Source organism: Eptesicus fuscus, chromosome 16 (assembly GCF_027574615.1).
Source record: "Eptesicus fuscus isolate TK198812 chromosome 16, DD_ASM_mEF_20220401, whole genome shotgun sequence".
NCBI lineage: Eukaryota > Metazoa > Chordata > Mammalia > Chiroptera > Vespertilionidae > Eptesicus > Eptesicus fuscus.
The window spans coordinates 20,895,289-20,903,098 of NC_072488.1; positions in this window are offsets into that span (position 1 = coordinate 20,895,289).

Sequence of the window (7,810 nt, forward strand, 5' to 3'; positions counted from 1 at the left end):
TGAAAAAGATGGGTTTATATTTCATTGCAGTGAGGAGACTGCATCGCATGGGGACCTGTGGGGTGTCTTTGTAAGAGAATATTAGGAAGGATTTAGATTTGGGTTGGATGGGTGATGTGGGAGAGAGTCTAGAACAGTGGGAGCTTTGTTTGGATTGAGAGCTGTCAGGAAGTGAAGAAAATTCTATAATTGTGTATCTATATATATAAAAGCCTAAGCAACCATCTGACCGTTCGACCATTCGCTTGGTAGCTATGATGCACAATGACCACCAGGGGACAGATGCTCCGACCAGTAGAGGAGGGAGCCCGATTCCTTGCTGAATTGGCCGTGGGTTAGGTTGCTGCTAGGGCACTGTTGGCCCTGAATCTGGTTCACCCACACCCCGGACCCAGAGAGGAGGGAGGAGGGAGCCTGATTCCTCACAGAATCGGTCTTGGGTTAGGTTGCTGCTGGGGGAGGGTAGGAAGAGATTAACCAAAGATCTTGTATGCATACTAGAGGCCTGGTGCACAGATTCATGCACCAGTGGGGTCCCTCGGCCTGGCCTGCACCCTCTCTCAATCTGGGACCCCTTGGGGGATGTCGGAGAGCCTATTTTGTCCTGATTCCTGCAGGCCAGGGCCTCTAGTATCTCAATAATGTTGCCTGTGGATAGGGCAGAATAGAGGGAGGTTAATAGGCAAATAGTTATAGCAGCAGTGGCCATTCCTATTAACTGTGAGAGATGAGATCCAACCTGGTCACAGAGTCACCTTGTCTGATGTGGATGTCCTGTGACATTGTTAATGCTCAGCAGGAGGATATCCATATTGAGCTGCCATCAGTGCCAGGCCAGCTCCTGGATGTCAGGCAGGGGTGCTTTTCTCCTTCTCACTATAATGTGTCAAGCATTGAACTTGTTGCAGACATATATATACAGAGTCAGTTTTCATTATTAGGGAATATTCACAAAGTCAGTATGAACATTTAACTAAATATACTGAGCCATCACTCCTATGGGAAATACAGCATTAGATTCCTATTAGTCACTAGTCACATTTGTGAACCAATCAATACATAACCTCGTCTCATGTGTAGTTCTGATTAAAGACGCCTTATTTAATATCTATTGTTGATTCATTAATATTGAACTCAGAGCCAACAGCACTGTAACTCATGCCTGAACAAAACTTAGGTTAACACATATATTTTCTTTATAATGCACATCACAGCCTAGTTGCATTTAAGAACACTAGACAGCACTTCTATACCACTTGGGGGCCATTTTCAAAGGCAAAATCACCAACATAAAGCATAAAAATGCCACAAATGTGGGACTCCATAGCCCATACTCTTTACAGTATGAGAGCTGAAATAAGAAGGCAAAGCATAGCCTTGTTTGAACTTCAATGTGCCAAGGTGCACATTGGAGGACTCAGATTTTTGCTGATCTGTGCATACCCATTCATGACCACGAAAGTGCCAAAGTATTCATTTTGAGGTTACAAATACATTTCAGTCAGGAGGCAAATTTACAATGCAAAATCCACATACAATGAGGATCCCGCTGTATACATTATCTCTAATCCTCTAAAGAATTCCTCAATGTAACACCATACCAAAAAAAATCTGAGGCAAAATGATGTATATCATTTGCTCCTGGCCACAGAGTTAGTTTCTGGTGGGCAGAATTTGAACTCTGACCTGTTTGAATTAAAATCATGTTCTCTCTACCACACTATAATGCTCCTATACTTGGAACAAGGATGTATTCACTTTAAACATCAAGGACTTTTGTAAAATTTAATAAAGGACATTATAGGTAATATTTACAACGTAGCATATTAGTACAACCAAGTAATTTAGTAGTGAGTATAACGTTCCTTTCTTAATAATAATCAAGTACATATGAGTCAATGCAATTCAATCAGCATAGCAATGACTGCCTCTATTGGACAATGTTCTGTATATTAAAGAACACTAATTAAGGAAGTGGCTAAGATACTTCCTTTCAGAAACTGCAGGAGGCCACTATTACTTATTTATGTAAGAGTTCATTGTTTGAATCTGGTAGCAAGGCTAGAGCCATGAAGCTTTCATGTTAGCTTTCTACATGAAATGGGGTGAATTCTGATACAAATACGAGTCAGAAACTGTTGGCTTTCTATTGTTTTTTGACCACCCAAAGGCTGAGGATCTAGACGTTCAGACATTTGGCTAGATTATGAAAATGTTCAACTTTAACCCGTGATCCTGGAAAACAGAGATGTTTAAAGAAACCACCCCACCCCATCCCGTTGTGTTCCAGGAAACAGGTTACTACAAATAACTACCTTCCCCCTATGACTTGGACAAGTCTTTGGAAGCCCCGTTGTGTACTTATCACAAGCCCCGTTGTGTACTTATCACAAGGCCAGACACTACCCTCTAAATTCAATTTTTTTGCTTTGTATTGGATTAGCTAAACTATTTGTCCCTGCACCAAGGTAAACTAAATGGTTGTGAGATGGACTTGACCAAACCTTAGTTAAACTTTTCTCCTGCACATAGTCTCCTGAACTTAAGAGACCCACCCAGCCATAGGAAGCATCAGAATGAGAAGCAGTCCCTCCTTAACCACCCTTCCCCAAAACCACAGACCAGAGAGAAAGACATTTTCTGATAACTGCCTGACACCTGTTCTTTGCAGCCTGGTTTACTCCCTTCTATTTGAGACAAGCCCTTCCCTGTCTGACCTTAGAGACGATTGCAGTTGCCGTGGCCAGAGCACTCGCAGTACTGTAACTGTTCCTTTCTCTCTATGGTAATGCACACTTTGAGCAGTCTCTCCTTGCACACGTCTGAATTCGCTTCTTATTTGATGATTTTATGCCATAAAACTCTGATTAAAATCTAAGATTAAAAATAAAAACCCAGATTTCAGTAAGTCTTTGAAATATGCTATTTTCCAGGTATAACCATGTGTAACTGTAAGACCAATGATATTTTCTTGAAGTTCCTTTTATTCACCCTAGTAAATCTGAAGTAGAGAACTAAATGCATTATCTTAAGAAGCCATGTTTCAGAGGGAAAAATATATCTTCTTTCATCAATTTACCAAAATAACTTGTGACCTTACATAAATCTAAGTATGTTTTAGCCTTGGATTACATTGTTGAGTTTATCACTTATTATAAGTAATCTCAGGGAAGTAGATATATTGTTTCAGTTTCTGAACCTCTTAAAGAGAATAAAATTACAGAACATCAAACAAATTGCTGAAAATCTTTGGGTGAAAAACTTAAAGTGAAAGTGTTCAGTATGAATGTAATTGTCATATGTGTATGTGTGTGTGTATGTATATATATATGAATATATATGTATATACATATATATGTAACCCCATTCTAAATTATTGAATTGACTTGACTATTGGTATTAGTCTTTTAAGTAGCCTACATATGGTACAAATTAAACCTTTGTTTGCTCATTTAAAAGTAATAACATTTTAATAAACATAACTTTCATCTCTGTTGGAAGGAAAATGATAATATTTGTGGATACTCCGCAAAGTTCCAGACCCTGTGTTGACTGCTTTCTTATATGTAGCTTTATTTAATTCTCTTAATCTTATGAGGTAGTAGTATTACGGCCCGAGTTACTAGAGCACTGAGATCAAGACCTTGAAACTAGACTTTCCAACTGGAAATTGGTGGAACAGACTATGAACACAAGACTTCGGCTGTTATGTCTGGAGCTTCTGCCATAGCTTACCTCTCCACAAGCTTGAATGAAAATGGACTTAACAACTTCTACAGTGCCTTATGATCAGAAAAGCTAATATTTCCTCACTAAAAAAAATGGATTTTAAGTCAGAAATTCTGCAAATAAGAGGAAACTATGTCAACAATTTGAATTGGGTTTTGTTTACTTAACAGAAATAAGTATGGTGAGCATAGATACTCTGTAAATGAAAGTTCCCTCAAATACAATGAAAATAAATATGACCCTCCAAATCAAAGAGAAATTATAACTAAGACCTTCTTATGTGTCACTTATGGGTTCAAGACTCCAAATCAGTACTGTGGAGTACACTCTGGCTCAAGAGAGGAGTGTGCCCTTAGTGGATTATAAAGCAAATTTTATCTGATTACCATGAAAAGCTGTTATTTTATTTCAAATTTCTTACTTATTAAAAAGCTAATTATTTAGAAAATTACTTTACATAGATAGCCATTTATAAAATAACAGTAATAAAATGCAAATACTAACATAAACCTTAAAAGAGTATAAAAATATCTTAGATGAATTTTGAAAAGGCCTGAAGATATCTGATGTTCAAACATATATGTATTTACCTATGTTAAAATGTATTAGTTTTCTGTACTTGAAATCTTTCTTCAATGTCTTCCAACCATATCTCCTTCCTCACTTCCAAATTTATTTTCTGGTAAGGACTGTCTTTTGCAAAAAAAAAAAATGGTATTACTAAAAGAAACTTTCTGATTAAGAAGTTACAAGTAATCAATGCAGAATACTTGCCAATAGGAGTAAATAGTAATGAAAAAAGCATGTTTTATGGTGGTGGAGGGGGAGAATTAATGCCTTATAACAGTGTTTTTGGAATAAAAGACTCAAAATAGAAAGGCTAGTGAAACATGGGTTCATTCTAGTTTTCTTCTACGCTTCAGAAGTGGTCTTTTTCAGAAAGACAGTTGTAATGCAATAAATGATATAATAATTAATAAATAATAATATAAGAATAAACTTTTGTGTACTCACAACTATGAGCCTACTTTTGCGCACGTGTGTATGTGTGTGTGTGTGTGTGTGTGTGTGTTGTGTGTGTTGTGTGAGATTATACATTATGAAAAGTTGGGCTTTTTTTTCAAAGCAGTGCTTTGCCTGTTTTGGCAACTTAACATAGCATATTAAGGATTTTCTCATGTTTTCTCAAGTTTTGGGATGCCCATAATTCTAATTAGTGCATAGAAGTCAGCCATAATCATTTTTTTCATTGATTCCTTTATTTGTTCACTAAACAATTACTCATTGAGACTCTACAAGGTCCCAAACACTATTTCAGGTAAGCAAAAAATGATCCTGCTCTCTTAAAGTTTATCTTTTACTGAAGATCTACAGACAATAAACAAATATGCATATACACTATGTGTTAGGTGGCAGTGCCATGGAGCAGGGTATGAAGGGAAAGAGGAGGACAAGAGTTACTGCAAATGCTGAGGCAGGACCTTGTGTGAAGTGTTGATAGGATGAGGGGAGCAAATAGGGAGGGGAGAAGAGAAAGCCTGAACAGGAGAAGGGCAGGTGATATAGGGCTGCAGAGACCATGCAAAGATTTTAGCTTTTATCTTAGGTGAAGAATAGTATTTGGTCTATACTGTAAACTATAAAATGACCCTGGGCAAGTCACTAAAACTCTTGTTTATGTTCTTATCTTTATAAATGAACATGCTGCCCTAGCTTATTTGGCTCAGTGAATAGAACATCAGCCTGTGAACTGAAGGGTCCCAGGTTCAATTCCAGTCCAGGCCACATGCCCAGGTTGCCGGCTCGATCCCCAGTAGGAGGCGAGCAGGAGGCAGTTGGTCAATGATTCTCATCTTTGATGTTTTTACCTCTCTCTCTCCCTCTCCCTTCCTCTCTGAAATCAATAAAAATATGTTTTTTAAAAATGGACATGTTATCCTTATTGACTACATTTTTGTGTGGAAGCAAGAATCTTATATAATAAAAGCCCAGCAATCAAAACAGCAGAATGATCAGAATGACCAGAGACCAGAACAACCATGGCCCCTCGCCCCGGCTGGCCCAGCCCCCCAGCGGGGACCCCTACCCTGATCGAAGGCAGGGCAGCCTGCAAACTGCCTGTGGCCCCTTGCCCCAGCTGGCCCCGCCCCCCAGTGGGGACCTCACCCTGATCTGGGGCCCCCATCAGGGCAGGCTGGCAGGCCCCCACCCATGCACCAGGCCTCTATCCTGTATAATAAAAGAATAATATGCAAATTGACCCTAAAAGCGGAATGCCCAGAATGACCACTATACCAGTCACTCTGAGGCACACTGATCACCTCTAGGTCCCTTTCCCCAGCTGGTAGGCTTCGATCACCCAATGGCAAGCAGGGAACCGGGGGTGGGTGGCAGTGGAAGCGGGTGGTGCCAGGTGAAGGCCCCTGCCCTGCCAGTGGCCTCACACAGAGAGGGCAACCCCCGGTGGGGGCAGGGCTGGCGAGCAAGTGGGAAGGGCCAACCTCTTGGTTTCTCCCCCTGACCTGCAGGCTCCAATTACCTGATGGTGAATGGGGAACCAGGGGTGGGTGGCGGCGGGGGGGAGGGCTGGCTGCGGGCTGCCAGGGAAGATGGCCCTGATCACAGGCCAGGCCTAGGAACCGTACCCATGCATGAATTTCATGCACCGGGCCTCTAGTTAAAAATAAATGTCATAGTAGAGATGGATATAGCTGTAAATAGTATTGTTCATGGCTTTATCTTTTTTCTTTCACACATTCAATCTTATTTAAAACCTAATTTAAGCCAAGTGTTGTTTCCTGACAGTATGTGTAATTGTAGTGTTTTTTACTTGAAGCTTCCAGCCCCATAATGCTAAGATATGGTAACATTGCTGGTGTCTCACACACAACACTGTGCACAGTACACAGAAGGGAGAGGCAGCGGCACATGTCCTGAGGTTGCTCAGGCAACATGTGGAACGCCACATCAAGTGCAGCTGAGAATTCCAAGTTCTCAGGTCACCATGCAGGACCCTGAGGTCCCCACAGATGCCCCTCAACTTCCTATTCTTAGCATGCTGAGCAGTCACTGAATTAAGTTAACAAATCAATTTCAAGCTACAAATGCTCTTGGTAAACAGAACAAACTGCTGCCACTTGACTGGCTCTAGGACACAGCAAACATGACAGGCATGGAAATTATACCACTGGCGAGACAGGAGAGTTTATCCAATTGAAACACTGGTCAGATTTATCCTCAGCTGTGGAAAATTTCTCTGCTGTGCATTAGCATAGTTGCGCTGGCCATAATGCCTCCATTCAAAAAGTAAACAAGCAAAAAAAAAAAAAAAAACAGAAAAACCTCTTCAAGTCTTTTCACAAAACTCTTTAAGTTTCTAAAGTCTTCTTTTGAAGAAAGTAAGTCATTCCAAGTTTGAACTAATAAGTGTCTTCATTCAAAAGAGTCCCACTGTCCCCTGAGTTTGTTCTGATGTCGTCGTCATCATCATCATCATCCTGGTTGCTGAAGTGAGAAATCCAGGCACCCTTCTCAACCCCTTGCTTTCCCACATTCCTCTCATCAATCAGTCCAACAGCCTTTAAAAACTTCCCATTGAAATATTGAAACATCTACCAAATTCACCTATTTCCCTGCATCTCACTGCCATTCCTCTCCCCATTACTCATTATTTTCACCTGGATTCTTTACACTACTATCCTAATTGGTCAGGTTTACACTAAGCACAAGTCTGTTCTCCAAATAGCACACATGATTCACTTTCTGTAATGCCATCCTGATAACATCTCTGCATGCTCAAGACCCTTCTTTAGCGAGACAGCTAACAGAGCCTGGGTTTTCTTTCTCCCTGTACTGAATACAATGCCAATTACAAGGTATAATTATGATGGGGGAAAAAAAAAAGCTGCCGAATGAAAGTCCTTTTGGAACATTCTCCATATACAGCTGCATTCCAGTAGAGGGCAGCTTCTCACCCAGAAACTTCTCCCATAAAGCACAGGCTGTTTGGGTTTGAATGCTGTCTCTGCTTACTTGGTCCATTATTCAAATGTAACATAAGACAGGAAGGGAATGATGACAG